Source organism: Hyperolius riggenbachi, chromosome 2 (genome assembly GCF_040937935.1).
Source record: "Hyperolius riggenbachi isolate aHypRig1 chromosome 2, aHypRig1.pri, whole genome shotgun sequence".
Lineage (NCBI taxonomy): Eukaryota > Metazoa > Chordata > Amphibia > Anura > Hyperoliidae > Hyperolius > Hyperolius riggenbachi.
In genome coordinates this window covers 527,319,461-527,336,876 of record NC_090647.1, presented here as the reverse complement: position 1 = coordinate 527,336,876, position 17,416 = coordinate 527,319,461, and the positions used below count along the sequence as shown (strand labels likewise).

Below are 17,416 nucleotides of genomic sequence, written 5' to 3'. Positions count from 1 at the left end.
TGTAATAACATTGGAATGACAAAAGGACATAGATTTTGGAGCAACTGGCATTTCCCTTTAACTTTTGCATGCGTCTTCTCGATGCCCCTTTCCTGTAATCACCCCCTCTCTGGGCTGAGATATGCTCAGCTTTCCATATACAATGCCTGTTATACTTTCCAGGAGATAACCTTATATAGGATGGAAGGCTTATTGATATGTGCAGGAAAGAGCCTCTGAAGGCTTCACTTCCTGCTTTCTGGGAGGAATAGAGACTCTCGCCTCTTCCCTCTCACAAGATCCAGACAATGACTTCTGACCAGCCTGCACAGAGTAAGTAACCTCCTCACCAGAGCGCCCCTCATCTCATGCTCTGCCCCCTCACAAGCTCCAGACAATATCTGACCAGCCGACACAGAGTAACCCTCCTCACCTCAGCACCCCTCACTCATCTCATGCTCTGCCCTCTCACAAGCCAGACAATGACATCTGACCAGCCAGCACAGAGTAACCCTCCTCACCTCAGCACCCCTCACCTCATCTCATGCTCTGCCCTCTCACAAGCCAGACAATGACATCTGACCAGCCAGCACAGAGTAACCCTCCTCACCTCAGCACCCCTTACCTCATCTCATGCTCTGCCCTCTCACAAGCCAGACAATGACATCTGACCAGCCAGCACAGAGTACCGGTAAGTAACCCTCCTCACAGGACTGCTTCACCGAGTTCCCCTCTCTGCTGACCCATGCTTTAAATCACGGAATGCATCAGATGTGCCTGAAATGTAGACTTTTTTTGAAGGTTGTAGTTTTGGAAACATTTTGGATTATGTATTATGTTTTATATTTGTGGCTTTATATTTCCATTTGTCATTCACACTAGGTGCTGCGCCATCAGTAATGACGAAACGCATGTTGTGTGTGATAGGTAGAGTAACATGAAAGTCCATTGACTTGTCGAGTCCGCCGACATCTGCTTTGACGCAACACAGCGGACATGCCTAGCGTCGGGAGCGCATGCATGAAATCCTCTTCCTGCATGCGTTGTGTAGTGTGAATGAGCCCTAAAGGTCAGGGATGGTTTGCAATTGAGTGGATCTACCTTAATATTTAGTTGTAAGATCTGCAGAAGCATAGTCATTTTTAAACCAGCCTCTTAACTTGTGCTACAGTAATGACAATATTTATAGCCTTCTGATTTTTTTTTATTTTTTATTACTGTAGATGCTTCCACTGTGTGGCATTTGTTTATTATTAGTATTATTACTATTTGTGCTTTTATTATTATTACAGTCAACTCTGTGTAGTTCTTCCTGCCTGCTGGAACCTGTAGTTCTTGCCTGGCTGCCGTGACATGCTGGGATGTGTAGTTCTTGCCTGGCTGCTATGACATGCTGGAAAGTGTAGTTCTTGCCTGGCTGCCGTGACATGCTGGGATGTGTAGTTCTTGCCTGCCTGCTGGGATCTGTAGTTCTTACCTGCGGTGACATTCTGGGGCATGTAGTTGTTGCCTGCTGGGACATGTAGTTCTTTCCTGCCTGCTGTGACATACTGGGACCTGTAGTTTTTGCCTGCCATGACATGCTGGGAGGTGTTGTTCTTGTCTGCCATGACCTGCTGGGACCTGTAGTTCTTTGCTCCCAGCTATGACATGTTGAGATGTGTAGTTCTTCCCTTCCTGCTACATGCTGGGATGTGTGAAGTTCTTCCCTTCCCACTGGGACATGTAGTTCTCACCATCATGCTATGAGATGCTGTGAATGAGTAGTTCTTCCCTTCCTGCTATGGCATGCTGGGACGTGTAGTTCTTTCCTTCCTGCTACAACATGCTGGGGCATGTAGTTCTTTTCTTCCTGCCAAGACATGCTGGGACATGTAGTTCATACCTTCCTGCTATGGCATGCTGGGACGTGTAGTTCTTTCCTTCCTGCTATTACGTGCTGGGACCTGTAGTTCTTTCCTTCCTGCTATGACATGCTGGGACCTGTAGTTCTTTCCCTCCTGCTATGACATGCTGGGACGTGTAGTTCTTTCCTGCCTGCTATGGCATGCTAGGACGTGTAGTTCTTTCCCTCTTGCTATGACATGCTGGGACATGTAGGTCTTTCCTTCCTGCAATGGCATGCTAGGATGTGTAGTCCTTACCTTCCTGCTATGACATGCTGGGACGTGTAGTTCTTTCCTTCCTGCAATGGCATGCTAGGATGTGTAGTCCTTACCTTCCTGCTATGACATGCTGGGACGTGTAGTTCTTTCCTGCCTGCTATGGCATGCTGGGATGTGTAGTCCTTACCTTCCTGCTATGACATGCTGGGACATGTAGTTCTTTCCTTCCTGCTATGGCATGCTGGGATGTGTAGTCCTTACCTTCCTGCTATGGCATGCTAGGACGTGTAGTTCTTTCCTGCCTGCTATGGCATGCTAGGATGTGTAGTCCTTACCTTCCTGCTATGGCATGCTAGGATGTGTAGTCCTTACCTTCCTGCTATGACATGCTGGGACATGTAGTTCTTTCCTTCCTGCTATGGCATGCTAGGATGTGTAGTCCTTACCTTCCTGCTATAACATGCTGGGACGTGTAGTTCTTTCCTGCCTGCTATGGCATGCTAGGATGTGTAGTCCTTACCTTCCTGCTATGGCATGCTAGGACGTGTAGTCCTTACCTTCCTGCTATGACATGCTGGGACGTGTAGTTCTTTCCTGCCTGCTATGGCATGCTAGGACATGTAGTTCTTTCCTGCCTGCTATGGCATGCTAGGATGTGTAGTCCTTACCTTCCTGCTATGACATGCTGGGACGTGTAGTTCTTTCCTGCCTGCTATGGCATGCTAGGACGTGTAGTTCTTTCCTGCCTGCTATGGCATGCTAGGATGTGTAGTCCTTACCTTCCTGCTATGACATGCTGGGACATGTAGTTCTTTCCTTCCTGCTATAGCATGCTAGGATGTGTAGTCCTTACCTTCCTGCTATGACATGCTGGGACATGTAGTTCTTTCCTGCCTGCTATGGCATGCTGGGATGTGTAGTTCTTACCTTTCTGCTATGGCATGCTAGGATGTGTAGCCCTTACCTTCCTGCTATGACATGCTGGGACATGTAGTTCTTTCCTTCCTGCAATGGCATGCTAGGACGTGTAGTCCTTACCTTCCTGCTATGACATGCTGGGACGTGTAGTTCTTTCCTGCCTGCTATGGCATGCTGGGATGTGTAGTCCTTACCTTCCTGCTATGACATGCTGGGACATGTAGTTCTTTCCTTCCTGCTATGGCATGCTAGGATGTGTAGTCCTTACCTTCCTGCTATGACATGCTGGGACATGTAGTTCTTTCCTTCCTGCTATGGCATGCTAGGATGTGTAGTCCTTACCTTCCTGCTATGACATGCTGGGACATGTAGTTCTTTCCTGCCTGCTATGACATGCTTGGATGTGTAGTCCTTACCTTCCTGCTATGACATGCTTGGATATGCAGTTCGTTCCTTCCTGCTACGACATGCTGCAACATGTAGTTCATACCTTCCTGCTACAGCATGCTGGGACCTGCTATGGCATGCTGAGGTGGGTAGTTCTTTCCCTCCTGCTATGTAATGCTGGGACGTGTAGTCCTTACCGTCATGATGTGCTGCGACCTGTAGTTCTTTCCTTCCTGCTATGCCATGCTGTGACCTGTAGTTCTTTCCTTCATGCTGGGATGTGTAGTTCTTGCCTGCCTGGTGTGACATGCTGAGACTTGTAGTTGCTGCATTGGATTGGGCACAGGATCTTGCTATCTGGACGATGCTGCCCTGTGCCCTCCTCAGTGTATGCTAGAATGGGATGTTTTGCATAGAGCTGATTCAGTGTATGTTGACATCGCTGTACTGTATTTGTGTATAATCTACGCTCACTGCTCTTTTCAGCAGGCTTGTTAGAGCCGCAGCATGCCAGGATGTTATGTCACCAGCAATGAGCGTCCTGTTTTAGGACCTTTCCTCCTGGCATTCGCTGGTACAACTGTCATCCCAGATGTAGTTTATGTCAGTCGGCTTCTTGGATCCTCTCGTCGTTTCCTATTGGCTGCCGTTTCACTCTGCGCTGCCAGATGAAGTGGGAATTATGTGCTTATTACAAGTTCTGTGCGCGATATTACATTTCTGTCTTGTTATACAGGATATGTAACATTTCCTTTGTCTGGCTCGCCATATACTGTAGTAAATTTTCATTATTAATCTTATTAGTCTATTTTTTTTATATCTGACAGATTTTCTCCAGAACTTTACAGAAAGCGTTAAACCGTTCATCACCGACTTTGGTTCACAATCTGTACACCTACCGCAGCGTAGAGATGATTTTAGGGCAGGGGTTAAGCCAATCAAAGGGAGCCCATGAACAATGCAATATTGGCAAATGATTGACCTTGCGATCCGATAATTGCGATTGAAAGGAAATTTTCATAAATCATCGATCTGCCCCTTAAAGAGAAACTGTGACCAAGAATTGAACTTCATCCCAATCAGTGGCTGATACCCCCTTTTCCATGAGAAATCTTTATCTTTTCTTAAAGCGGACCCAAACCAAACATTTTTTTAATTAAAAATATTTAGTTGCACCACTCTGACACATACAAAGCTAAATAAACACTCCTGCAAGCCTATGAGCATTTCAGTGCATGCTTTTCACCCTTCTCTTTTCATAACTAGGGTTATACTGGGGGCAGCCATTAGCAATTCCTCCATTGCCGGACACCTCCTACTCCACCAGTTTGCCAGAAAAATCCCGGTAATTTGAAAGGAAGGGAGGGGTTTCTCCAATAAATGTAAAATATTATATATTTGTCATCATGCAGCTGAAAAAAGGCTGCTATTTATTATTATAATTTAGAAAATAGATTTTATTTCTGAAATCTTGTATTTTTAATTTGGGTCCACTTTAAATGGATCATCAGGGGGTCTGTATGGCTGATATTGTGGTGAAACTCCTCCCACAGTGTGATGTCATGACCATGGTCCTGACAGTTTCCTGTCTGTGAACCTCATTGCCTTGTGGGAAATAGCTGTTTAGAACGGTTTCCAACAGCCAAAAAAGCAAGCAGCATCTCCTTCCAGTGACATCACCTGCCAAAATGTCACAATGTGATAAATATCAGAAAGGGAGAGGAAAGATTTTACAACGGGCAAATACTTACTAAGTAATTTATACATAACTATATACACTATTTTTATTACATTATTTTCACTGGAGTTCCTCTTTAATTTCAGTAGAGCTCTCATGAAATCTAATAATCTATTGCAGGAGTTGTATCAGCTGTAACAAAGAAATGTCTTTCTTTAAAGGTTATTATGCTGCTGCTTATCTTTTAGAGCATAGAGAAAGTTCTGAGTTCAGGTTTGTTTTAAAAGGTGACCTATTGACTTTCTGATCTCTCCTGGTGCAAGTGATCAGGGACTGTTCCTTATGGGCACCTCCATTGCAGTGTAGCTCTTTGTCGTCGTCCCCCCTTCCCCCCCCCCCCCCCCCCTTCATCATTGTATAGGCGTCCCTGTGCACTGAACCTTTTGTTTAATCTTGCTAATGACATGTTACTTTTTCTGGCGCATATAGCTGGGAACAGCTCCCGACATCACACTCTCTCTGCTCCGCTCTCTCAGGGTGGGGGGCGTTTGGGTTCTGGTAGCGATCACTCTCTCCCTGACAAGCAGTCACCCGTCTGGCTGGGCTTAAACAAGGATAAATTAAGCCTTTTCAATCTCAGCGTTTTCTTTTTAGGGGAGAGTGAGAGAGAGGGAGGCAAATCCCATTTTGCTCTTTAAAAATCCCTGGAAGCGTTCGTTGCCTCTCGTTGAACAGAAGAATGTTCTGTGTATATAACCCTCAATTTGCCGGCTGTCACTCGCAGCTTCAAGTTGGGTCTTGCCTGCCGCACCTACGCTGAGCCGCGAGGAGTCTACAGAGAGGGCATCACTGGTGGTCCTCCTGGCCTGAGCTGCTGGTGGAGCGTTGGCCACAAGTCTGAGGATCCTCGCCGAGTCAGGAGGAATCCACACCATGAAGCTGTAATCCTCCATAAGGTACGGATGAGGAGACCTCCAGCATTCTTCTTATACCCTGAAGCCTCTGGCTTATATCTAGAAGGAGGCATATCATTCCACCTCGCCTGACAAAGGATCACATTGCTGGAATGTTGAGATATCTCTAAAGCTTCCAAATAACGCTACAATATTTTCCTCAGAGGCGATCATTCAGATTGTTTTTGGTCGAATTGTACAGAAAACGCAGCATGTGCAGAAAATCACTTTGAAATGATTCTATGGCCGATTGGACTACAGAATTTTGTCGATCGGAATGTTGGATGTTCGATCGTACCTGAAGAGAGAAAGTGACCTACTTGAACCTGTTTTTGGGAACAATCCATAATTACCTTATGGTCCTGCGAATCTGATCGAATGATCGCATCTGATGAAAATATTGTACCGTTAATGGACACATTTAGATTTGTGGGTTTGTGATGCATTGGATAGCAAGTTTGTACCAACCACTTTTGTTATTTTAACAGCTCAGGTAAAATTTCTGGTTGCTGATGGTTGTCCAATTGATGCATGTAAATAAACCAGATTGTGGTGTAGCTCAGATCTGCCTGCTTTTTCTATGGGTTGTGGTTTTATCTGTTCCGTTTATAGGCGTTGCTTTGTGTGTTGGGCCCTGACTTGCGATCTTTGGATAAGGGGGTCTTGGCATGCTGGGTTTGGATAAGGGGTCCTGGCATGCTGGGTTTGGATAAGGGGTCCTGGCATGCTGGATAAGGGGTTCTGGCATGCTGGATTTGGATTAGGGGTCCTGGCATGCTGGATTTGGATAAGGGGTCCTGGCATGCTGGGTTTGGATAAGGGGTCCTGGCATGCTGGGTTTGGATAAGGGGTCCTGGCATGCTGGATTTGGATAAGGGGTCCTGGCATGCTGGATTTGGATTAGGGGTCCTGGCATGCTGGGTTTGGATAAGGGGTCCTGGCATGCTGGGTTTGGATAAGGGGTCCTGGCATGCTGGATTTGGATAAGGGGTCCTGGCATGCTGTATTTGGATTAGGGGTCCTGGCATGCTGGGTTTGGATAAGGGGTCCTGGCATGCTGGATTTGGATAAGGGGTCCTGGCATGCTGGATTGGGATAAGGGGTCCTGGCATGCTGGGTTTGGATAAGGGGTCCTGGCATGCTGGGTTTGGATAAGGGGCCCTGGCATGCTGGGTTTGGATAAGGGGTCCTGGCATGCTGGGTTTGGATAAGGGGTCCTGGCATGCTGGGTTTGGATAAGGGGCCCTGGCATGCTGGGTTTGGATAAGGGGTCCTGGCATGCTGGGTTTGGATAAGGGGTACTGGCATGCTGGATTTGGATTAGGGGTCCTGGCATGCTGGGTTTGGATAAGGGGTCCTGGCATGCTGGATTTGGATAAGGGGTCCTGGCATGCTGGATTTGGATAAGGGGTCCTGGCATGCTGGATTTGGATAAGGGGTCCCTGGCATGCTGGATTTGGATTAGGGGTCCTGGCATGCTGGGTTTGGATAAGGGGTCCTGGCATGCTGAATTTGGATAAGGGGTCCCTGGCATGCTGGATTTGGATAAGGGGTCCTGGCATGCTGGGTTTGGATAAGGGGTCCTGGCATGCTGGGTTTGGATAAGGGGCCCTGGCATGCTGGATTGGGATAAGGGGTCCTGGCATGCTGGATTGGGATAAGGGGGTCCTGGCATGCTGGGTTTGGATAAGGGGTCCTGGCATGCTGGGTTTGGATAAGGGGTCCTGGCATGCTGGGTTTGGATAAGGGGTCCTGGCATGCTGGGTTTGGATAAGGGGTCCTGGCATGCTGGATTTGGATAAGGGGTCCTGGCATGCTGGATTTGGATAAGGGGTCCTGGCATGCTGGATTTGGATAAGGGGTCCCTGGCATGCTGGATTTGGATTAGGGGTCCTGGCATGCTGGGTTTGGATAAGGGGTCCTGGCATGCTGAATTTGGATAAGGGGTTCCTGGCATGCTGGATTTGGATAAGGGGTCCTGGCATGCTGGGTTTGGATAAGGGGTCCTGGCATGCTGGGTTTGGATAAGGGGTCCTGGCATGCTGGGTTTGGATAAGGGGTCCTGGCATGCTGGGTTTGGATAAGGGGTCCTGGCATGCTGGGTTTGGATAAGGGGCCCTGGCATGCTGGATTGGGATAAGGGGTCCTGGCATGCTGGATTGGGATAAGGGGGTCCTGGCATGCTGGGTTTGGATAAGGGGTCCTGGCATGCTGGGTTTACCGATGACAGCCGGGTGCTCACCAAATCTAGCTGGGTGGAGCACCCGGCTAAAAGAGCCTGGGGAGAACACTGGGTCCTGCATGCTGGATTTGGGTAAGGAGTGACATTCTGGGATGTGTAAGATGAAGAGGTTCATACAAACTACAGCTGGTCATACATTTGGAAATCCTAAATTTGGATTGCCACTTACGTGTACCTCAGATGAATGTTCTCTTGTGTTCTGTGTAACCCACATTTTATATTACTGAGCCACAGTTATCTACACTGACCTCTGATGTCTCTAAACAGTTTTCTGTACAACACCACCTGTGTCTGATAAGTACTTCACTGCCTGTTGAGGTATAGTAATAGTCAGCCAATAGAGCTGTGATAAACAGCAGACTAGTACTGAGCTACGTACACACTGAAAGACATACCTTGTAAATCAACCGATGGACGATCAATCTTTGTAGAGATAAACGCGATGTGATGCAAACTATGTAAACGATCTGATCATTAAAAGATGTCGAGCGTGCAAAAAGCGCTATAGACTTTGTGGACACAATCATTTATAGCTTTGTACTCACTGATGACTATGAGAGATTATATCTGCCGCGCAATCCGTCATGATGGTTGTTCAAAACACACGATAATCTTCGTAGATTGTTCATCTAAAAGCGTAGTTTGCCTTTTTTTTTATTTTTTTTTTTATATATCGAAATGATTCATCATTCGTTTGCACAATTTTTTACTCTAATGTATATGAGCCTTTAGGGCAGGGCTGTGGAGTCTGTACAAAAATCATCCGACTCTGACTCCTCAGTTTATAAAACCACCAACTCCTGGTAGCCAAAATGGCACAGACTCCTCGACTCCGACTCCTTAGTCTAATACTTACCAGGGCTGTGGATTTGGTACACAAATCATCCGACTCAGACTCCCTACTCTGAAACCACAGACTCCAACTCCAGGTACCCAAAATTGCTCCAACTCCCACTCCACAGCCCTGCTTTAGGGAAGGAGAGAGGGCAGAGGTCACTTCCAGTTTAGTTGAACTGATGAGCTTTTTGTTTTGCTCTGTAGTAAGACACACCTCCAACTATTTCCTTATGCTGGGAAAGGGAAACTGAGGTGGAAGAACTAGGAAATGATCGGTACACTTTAAAGTTAGGATTTTTATTTACCTGGAGCTTTCTCCAGACTCCTGTAGTATGTGTGGTCCCACAGATTCCATCTAGTCCCTTCTGTTGTACTGCTGTGAGGCCATGGGCGATCCTGGCCGCACAAACCTTCCGATCATGCTCCACCAGGTGCGGTTTGCACAAGCCCAGTTAGTCTTTGTGAGCTGCGCTGGCTATTGGGGGGTGCATGCAGTCGGGAGCTTTCTTGTGCAGTGGCTTGCAACTGGGCTAGTTAGGTAATTTGTTGGGCATTTTAGTCCATGCTGCAGAGCTATAGGACCTGTCCTGATCAGAACATGCCTGGCTGTAGGACTCCATGCCATGGAGCTATAGGACCTGTCCTGATCAGAACATACCTGGCTATTGGACTCCATGCGGCGGAGCTATAGGACCTGTCCTGATCAGAACATACCTGGCTGTAGGACTCCATGCCATGGAGCTATAGGACCTGTCCTGATCAGAACATACCTGGCTATTGGACTCCATGCGGCGGAGCTATAGGACCTGTCCTGATCAGAACATACCTGGCTGTAGGACTCCATGCCATGGAGCTATAGGACCTGTCCTGATCAGAACATACCTGGCTATTGGACTCCATGCGGCGGAGCTATAGGACCTGTCCTGATCAGAACATACCTGGCTGTAGGACTCCATGCCATGGAGCTATAGGACCTGTCCTGATCAGAACATACCTGGCTATTGGACTCCATGCGGCGGAGCTATAGGACCTGTCCTGATCAGAACATACCTGGTTGTAGGACTCCATGCCATGGAGCTATAGGACCTGTCCTGATCAGAACATACCTGGCTATTGGACTCCATGCGGCGGAGCTATAGGACCTGTCCTGATCAGAACATACCTGGCTGTAGGACTCTATACCGAGGAGCTATAGGACCTGTCCTGATCAGAACATACCTAGTTGTAGGACTCCATGCCATGGAGCTATAGGACCTGTCCTGATCAGAACATACCTGGCTATTGGACTCCATGCCATGGAGCTATAGGACCTGTCCTGATCAGAACATACCTGGCTGTAGGACTCCATGCTGCAGAGCTATAGGACCTGTCCTGATCAGAACATAACCAGTTGTAGGACTCCATGCTGCAGAAGCTATAGGACCCTGTCCCGATCAGAACGTACCCGGCTGTAGGACTCTATACCGGGGAGCTATAGAACCTGTCCTGATCAGAAGATTCATGGCTGAAGGACTCCATGCTACAGGGTTATAGAACCTGTCCTGATCAGAACACACCTTGGCTGTAGCACTCCATGCTGCAAAACTATAGGACCTGTTCTGATTAGAACATACTCCACTTGAGGTCTCCATTCCACGCAACTGTAGGACCTGTCCTGATTAGAACTTTTATGGCTGTAGGACTCCATGCTGTGGAGATTTAAGACCTGCCCTAATCAGAATTTGCATAGCTGTGTGGCTCCATGCCTCAAGTACACCCGAGGTGAAAATAAACAAATGGAATAAACAGTTGTATCTACCCTCCTTCTCCTAAAAATTACTTTTTAAGATATTCCACAGTTTTATTTTATATTTAAATCTACTTTTTAAGTTTTACTGGTTTATGGTTTTTGCTCAATTACACATTCATTGAAGTATGCCAAGGCTAAAATCTATAAACTGTTGACCCTTTTTATCTCTTTCCTTCTCTCAGAAGCCATTTTCTGCTACGAAAGTGTTTATAGTAATTTCTTATCATTGAGGGAAACGCTATAATTTGACCGTGTTCCACCTGGTTAGAAACTGTCACTTGCATACCTGATGTTTAACTTTTTCAGGCAGAGAAAGAAAAAAAAGGAACACAGCCTAGTTATTTGTGTGCTTGGCACTGTACATACACATGTCTATCTCATCATGTCACATGTCACCTCGGGTATCCTTTCAGAGCCAAAGGACCTGTCCTGATTAGAACATACCCAGCTGTAGGACTCGGTGTGGTGGAGCTATGGGACCTGTTCAGATCAGAATGTGCATGGCCGTAAGACTCCTTGCTTCAGAGCCATAGGACCTGTACTGATCAGAGCATACCCTGCCATAGAAGCTGCTTTGATTTTTCACCTTGTTATCCTGTAAATCGGTTAATCCGCAAAGTTTAATATTTTAAGCCTTCAGCTGCCAGTTGCTCATCTCTTGTGTGACGATAAGAGTGGAGGAAAAGGTTTATTCTAAAAAAACATGGTTTGCCAGGATTAGATATGCAGCAGCCCTTTCAAGTTCAGCTCAGAGGGAGAGAGAGAAGGAGACTGAAGAGGAGGGGAGACGGAACTTGTCTTGGTAAATAGCTGTACTTGCCGGTCTCCGACTGACAAGTTAATTCTGGTGATTCATTGTTCGTATCACAGTAGAATCGGCTCCCTGCTCTGGAGAGGATGTACAATGCTAGAGCTTTGGTGTATTGCAGTAGAAGACTCCGTACTCTAAGCATTGATCTACCACCAGTGAAAGTCTCAATTCCCTGAGCCTTACGTTCACGCTCTTTGCTAATTGTGGTTGCTGTTCTACAACTTCTCTGACTGTTCCCCAGTTCCATCTAATGATGTTAGAATTATTTTTTTTATCATGCTAGAAGATTGTACAACATGAACCTCAGAACCAGAAACTGAGCATGTAGTAAGAAAATATCTAAAGACCGGCTTAACACAAAATCTTTTTTTGCATGTTTGGATAAGGCGGAGGTTTAGAACTATCTGTTATTGCTATCGATTTCTCCACTGAGTAGATTTCCTCTCACTTCCTGTTAATTTAAATCTCCCCAATAGGGCACAAATGCCAGTAAAAACGTATGCTGACTTATCCACCCTCTAGAGGAGGGAGTGTTTTTATTGTCTGACCTTGTTTGTGTTTTTCATTCACTTCTTGTCTTTTTGTGACATCCGTAACAACAGGATGTGAGAAATCGTACAATTCTCTTCATCGTGGCACCATATAGAAAAGCGTCCTCTAACATGCAGAGGAGCGTGATAGGAAAGTGCCCCAATTGTGGAGAGGAGAGTGACAGAAATGCATCCTGTAGTGTAGAGAGGAGAGTAACAGGAAAGCGTTCTAGTGTGGAGAGGATCATGACAGAAAAGTGTCCTCTAGTGTGGAGAGGTGTGTGACAGGAAAGCGTCCTCTAGTGTTGAGAGGAACGTGACAGAAAAGTTTCCTCTAGTGTGGGGGTCTGGTAAAATTATCCTCACTTCCAGTCCCTAGGACCTTTTATAGATTTCCAGGGGTTTAAGATGAATCTTGGTGGTCCTGGGAATAGGTAACGCATATTAATGGTGTGTACCTTAGGCAATTTATCACCGACACATCTTGACTTTGCACATCTAGAACCATATTGTGTTAGTATAAACAGAATTAAGCTTTTGCCTTTAAAACATTAATTTCAGAACCTCGCACGTTTAACCTCCTTATTGGTAATGCCGAGTCACCTGACCCGAGGCTACGCTATCTAAGGTGTGCACAGAGGTATGTTTGTGCTGCATCCACATACCTCTGTGCATTGTCCATTCCCCTTGGGCCCACTGGCCAGTAATTACTCTTTAAAAAGTTGGACTTTTGGCTTGAGTTAAATATTCAGACAGGAAGAGGTGTGCTCGCTGTGATGTTCCTTCCTTTCACCCTCCCATTCCCACCCCGCCCCATTCCCTCCCTGCCCCATTCCCTCCCCTTAAGAGGAGGAGAAAACATTGATGCAAGCCCACCCCTTCCTGTCTGAAAATATTTCGCTCAAAAGTCTAATTTTTTGAGGAGTGATTACAGGAGCTGAAGGGAATGAAGATGGAAACAGACAACACCCAGAGTAATGTGAATCCACCATAAACCTACCTCTTTGCTTATCTGTGGTAACGCTGCCTTAGGTTAGATATCCTTTAAATGTAGAGTTGGATCTTCTAAGCCATCGTCATTTGTGATCTTTGTTGCTGTCTGCATTTGCATTTTAATAATGCATTTTTGAAAAATGCAGCATGTTCCTTTGTGCTACCTTTAATTGTGTATTTTCTATTTGGCTGTTTATGGGAATATATTGTAAAGGCCCAGCGAGGGGTATTACCAACCCTTCAGCAACACCTCACAAACGCATTGTAACAGCTTCACAGAAACATTCTTCCTGAAATCATACTTTCCCCATGGCAGCAATTAAATGGGATTTCCGCCTTCACAGGTCTTTCTAGTGATTTTCTCCTAGTCCCGCAGCAATACAGTTCCGCGTTATAAAAAAACTCACCTCATGCTGTTCTGTTTTTTACTGTAATAGTTTCTGATGGTTGTCATGGATACAGCACATGACATTAACGCCCTGGGTCTCATTTGTTGATGTACACCAGGCCTGCAGATCTTTAGAGAACATAAGTGATCCTGAAAACCTGGCTTAGGTGTTAACCCTTTAGCAGCCAATTTATTTAGAGGCTTGCAAGTGCTCCAGGCCAATTTACTTTATCTTTTTTTTTATTTTTTGTTCTATTTCCTCGCTTCTAATTACTACTGCTGTAATGTGTATGTATGGCCACTTGTCACTAGAGGGCAGTGAAACATTATCAGAGGACTTCTGCTTTTAGTTTCTATGTTTTCTGCTAGTAGAGAGAGATCAAAGCATTCCAAGAATTTTCCGCACGACGAGTTCTGCAGACTTAGGTCAAAAGCAGCACTTATCTCAAATGAGATAACTTTATTGAAGCTGCTAATGGGAAAAATTATCTTATGTAGTGAAGGGTTGCAGCCCTTACCTGAGTCACATCTCTCTGTGATGGGGGTTGATGAGGTCACAGGCTACCTAAACAGCCTAGACTAAGCATTTCCCAGAGGGCAGAGCTACATATCAATATACAGCTATATATGGATATAGGCAGTTTTTCTGATGCTGAAACCATAAACTTACCATAAAAGTGGGTATCCTGAATATTTTGCTGTGTTCTACTGTTACTACGGTGCCTCTTTTTATATCCAATTGGCCATTATAACTGGATATTGTTTAACACAGGTAGTCTCTAACTTACAAACAACCGACTTGGCAACAGCTTAAAAATGTTAAATTTGATTCCTTGGGAACAAGTTAAAAAACATTTTTTTTTTCAAAAAGACCTTGGCATTTTTGAGAAAATCTATTTTTAAAAACTTCAAAGACCAATTAAATTTCATTTTTGCGGTACACTGAGGTTACAGGGGGACAAAAGGTGACATAGTGGGGAGGCAAAAGGGGACATGGAAGGCACAGTCCACAATCCTTATCATTGTTTTTATTGCACAGGCGATTTATTGTTAGCTGTAGCATCTTCCTAATTGCACCGAGCACTTTATAGATGTTGCTGGCTGGCTATGTTTGCATGGTGATTCTTGTATTAACACATGTGACTACTTGATTGATTAATTTTCCCTGGCGGTCCTCTTATTGTGGGACATATGGGGGCATTTTATTGATTTTAATTGTTTATGATTGTGTGAGAACATTTAATAAAGATTTTTTCTAATTTTGACACATGGTCTTGGAGTATATAATTATACATAATTATAATTATACATATATGGGACTCCTTTCATAAGGGAAAAAAAAACGCTACATAAGTTGAGTTATGGAAGGCACAGGTGACACTGAGAGGGGTAACTGAGGCACAAAGGAGGTAGAGGGGACAGATTCAGGTTAAAGCGGGATTATCACCATAAAAATCAAATTTCATCAGCAACTGGTCTGAGTGTATTAAGTGATAAAGATGCTAATCCTGCATTTAAAACTTTCAAAACTTTTTCTCCTGTTATGGTTTGGAGTTATCACATACTTTAGGAGCACTGGCCCATTAATAGTCAGTGCCAGACAGTTGCATGCTGGGAGTTCTTTTTATCTATAATATATTCCTACTCTTTCATTTATTTCCCTGCCTAGCTGAAACACGATCCTCTGCTCACTTGTGTTTACAAGTAAGGCTGAGGTGACTCAGCGACGGGAGGAGAAAAGAAAAAAAAAGTTAAGAGCAGAAATGACATCAGCATTTAGCCTCAAACTGTGGGCAAAAGACATGGTTCCCACCAGGAACAGAATTCTCTTCATTTACTATATAACATTCACTGAAATCAAACCGTGGACAGTACAATGTATGTGTTATGTAAGTAGATCAAGTATTTATCTACTTATATATGTGTTTTTTCCCCTGGCATAGTATGGCTAATCCTACTGCTTTAAGAACGGAACTATAGTCCTTATCTCATTTGTTAACCGGGGACTACCTGTATCCTAAAATTCTGATGCAGGATGATAGATGAATGTCCTCTCTCTGCCATTTTTGCAGTGAGTCACAGAAATGTGTTTTCACCTCTTTTGCAGAATACCCTTAGGGCCTGTATACACTGAGAATCGCCGATCGCGCAAACAATGCGATTTCAAAATCTCATACGGTGTGATTTTAAAATCCCATGCTTGGGTTTTTGCAATGCATTTGCTTTTTTACTTGCATTTTTCAATGTGTTTGTGTTTTTCTTGTGATTGGCTAAAAGTCCTTGAACAGGAAGTTGCAAGGTCTCCCGGGATTTGACCTCTAAAAAAACGCGATTGCAATTGAAAAAACGTGTGCAGTTATAAAAACGCAGCGCATCGCAGCCAGTGTGTACAGGCCCTAAAAGGGAATGTCCGAGCTCATAAAAAAAAATCTACTTACCCGGGGCTTCCTCAACCCCTTGCAGCGATATGTCCCACGCCGCAGGGTCCCCGCCCGCCTCAAGGTCGTCCTCACTGCACCTGCACGAGCGTCATTGTCAATCAAGTCCACGTCCACAGTGTACTGCGCAGCAGGCAGGTAATGTTTTACCACCTATTGGCAGGCACTTATTGGTACGATACATCCAGGCCAGGTGAACAGAACCACTTTTGATCTCAGAAGACTTCTAGCTCTGGGGAATCTTAATAGATGACTTCTTATGTGTGTAGCTCCAGTCTGTCCAATCTGTGGTTGGCTGAAATGTTACAGATGAGGTGGAGCTGCTTTGGCAATAGCTGATCACAGTGCTGCTCCGGTACCTGCGCTGGCTTGTGGCATTTGCTAGACTGTATGACTTGCTCTGTAATGTATAAATAGTGCTCTGAAGGTATCTGGAGGAAAGCCAAATAACTCTGTGTAATGAGAGCTAAGCAGTTTTATTTGCTCGATCCAGAGTTGTCAGTGAATTGGGAGGATCCGGCAGGTAAAAGATGTTCAGTGCAACTCCATCTCTGCCATGAACTTTCAATGAGGAGGCAATAATTTTTTTCAGTCCAACATACGCAGCACTTTACAATATATAAGGTAGCTTATTTTTGGACTATGAGACACCTAGATTTAGAGGACTAAATCCAGGGGGGGGGGGGAATATGCTAAACCTGGTGTGTCTACAGTGCAAGACCCCCCCCCAAAAAAAAAAAAAATTATGTCCCCCCCGTGTCCACTTCCCCCTACCCCATGTCCGCTTCTACCTATCCGCAGGGCCGGATTTCTGGGAAGGCCACAAAGGCCATGGCCTAGAGTGATACATTTCAGCAGGGCGCAGGACTTGGAGAGATAAGAGGTCACATGTCAAATTAAATCACTTCTGCTTTGCTCTATTCTGCCTGAATTCCAGAGATCCCTGCATCTCTCTCACTGCAGAGTGTGTGTGATGACAGTCAGCATCTGTTGTTATCTGAGGATCTTGTCCAGTATAATGAGTGGGGACATACAAGCTGCTGTGAGTAGAAAAATATATGGGCTCAAGTAGTAGAACTTTTGAGTTCAGATTAGTTTCTTTATTCACACATTCATGGACAGGAATTATCAGCTCTCCTCTCCCCCAGACTGATGTTTATTACTTGGTCAGAGCGGTTAGACCTGACCTGTTAGACCTGACCTGTTAAATTTATGGTTTGTTTTTCTTTCCTAGAGAATGACGGCAACATTCTTTGTGCTACAGTTTAACTCTTTCCTGACATTTTTTAGAAGCAGCAAAGCATTGTACTGTGTTAGCATTCAGTGAAAGCAGGATGTTTTGAAACAATGACAACTGTATTATATTTA

The 17,416-nt window shown here is 45.1% G+C and overlaps 1 protein-coding gene across 13 annotated transcripts in view; it reads left to right on the top strand.

The window, feature by feature from the left end:
• The window catches only part of TIAM1 (TIAM Rac1 associated GEF 1), a 497,838-nt gene that overhangs the window by 420,932 nt on the left and 59,490 nt on the right, over window positions 1-17,416 (top strand). Inside the window, exon 1 of one of the 13 annotated variants that reach the window (XM_068270624.1) lies at window positions 5,964-6,023. The exons of the other annotated variants lie outside the window; for them this stretch is intronic. The gene's annotated coding sequence lies outside the window, so the exon portion shown is untranslated. Of the gene's footprint in view, window positions 1-5,963; window positions 6,024-17,416 lie in introns of those variants that run through there. 13 annotated transcript variants of the gene reach the window in all.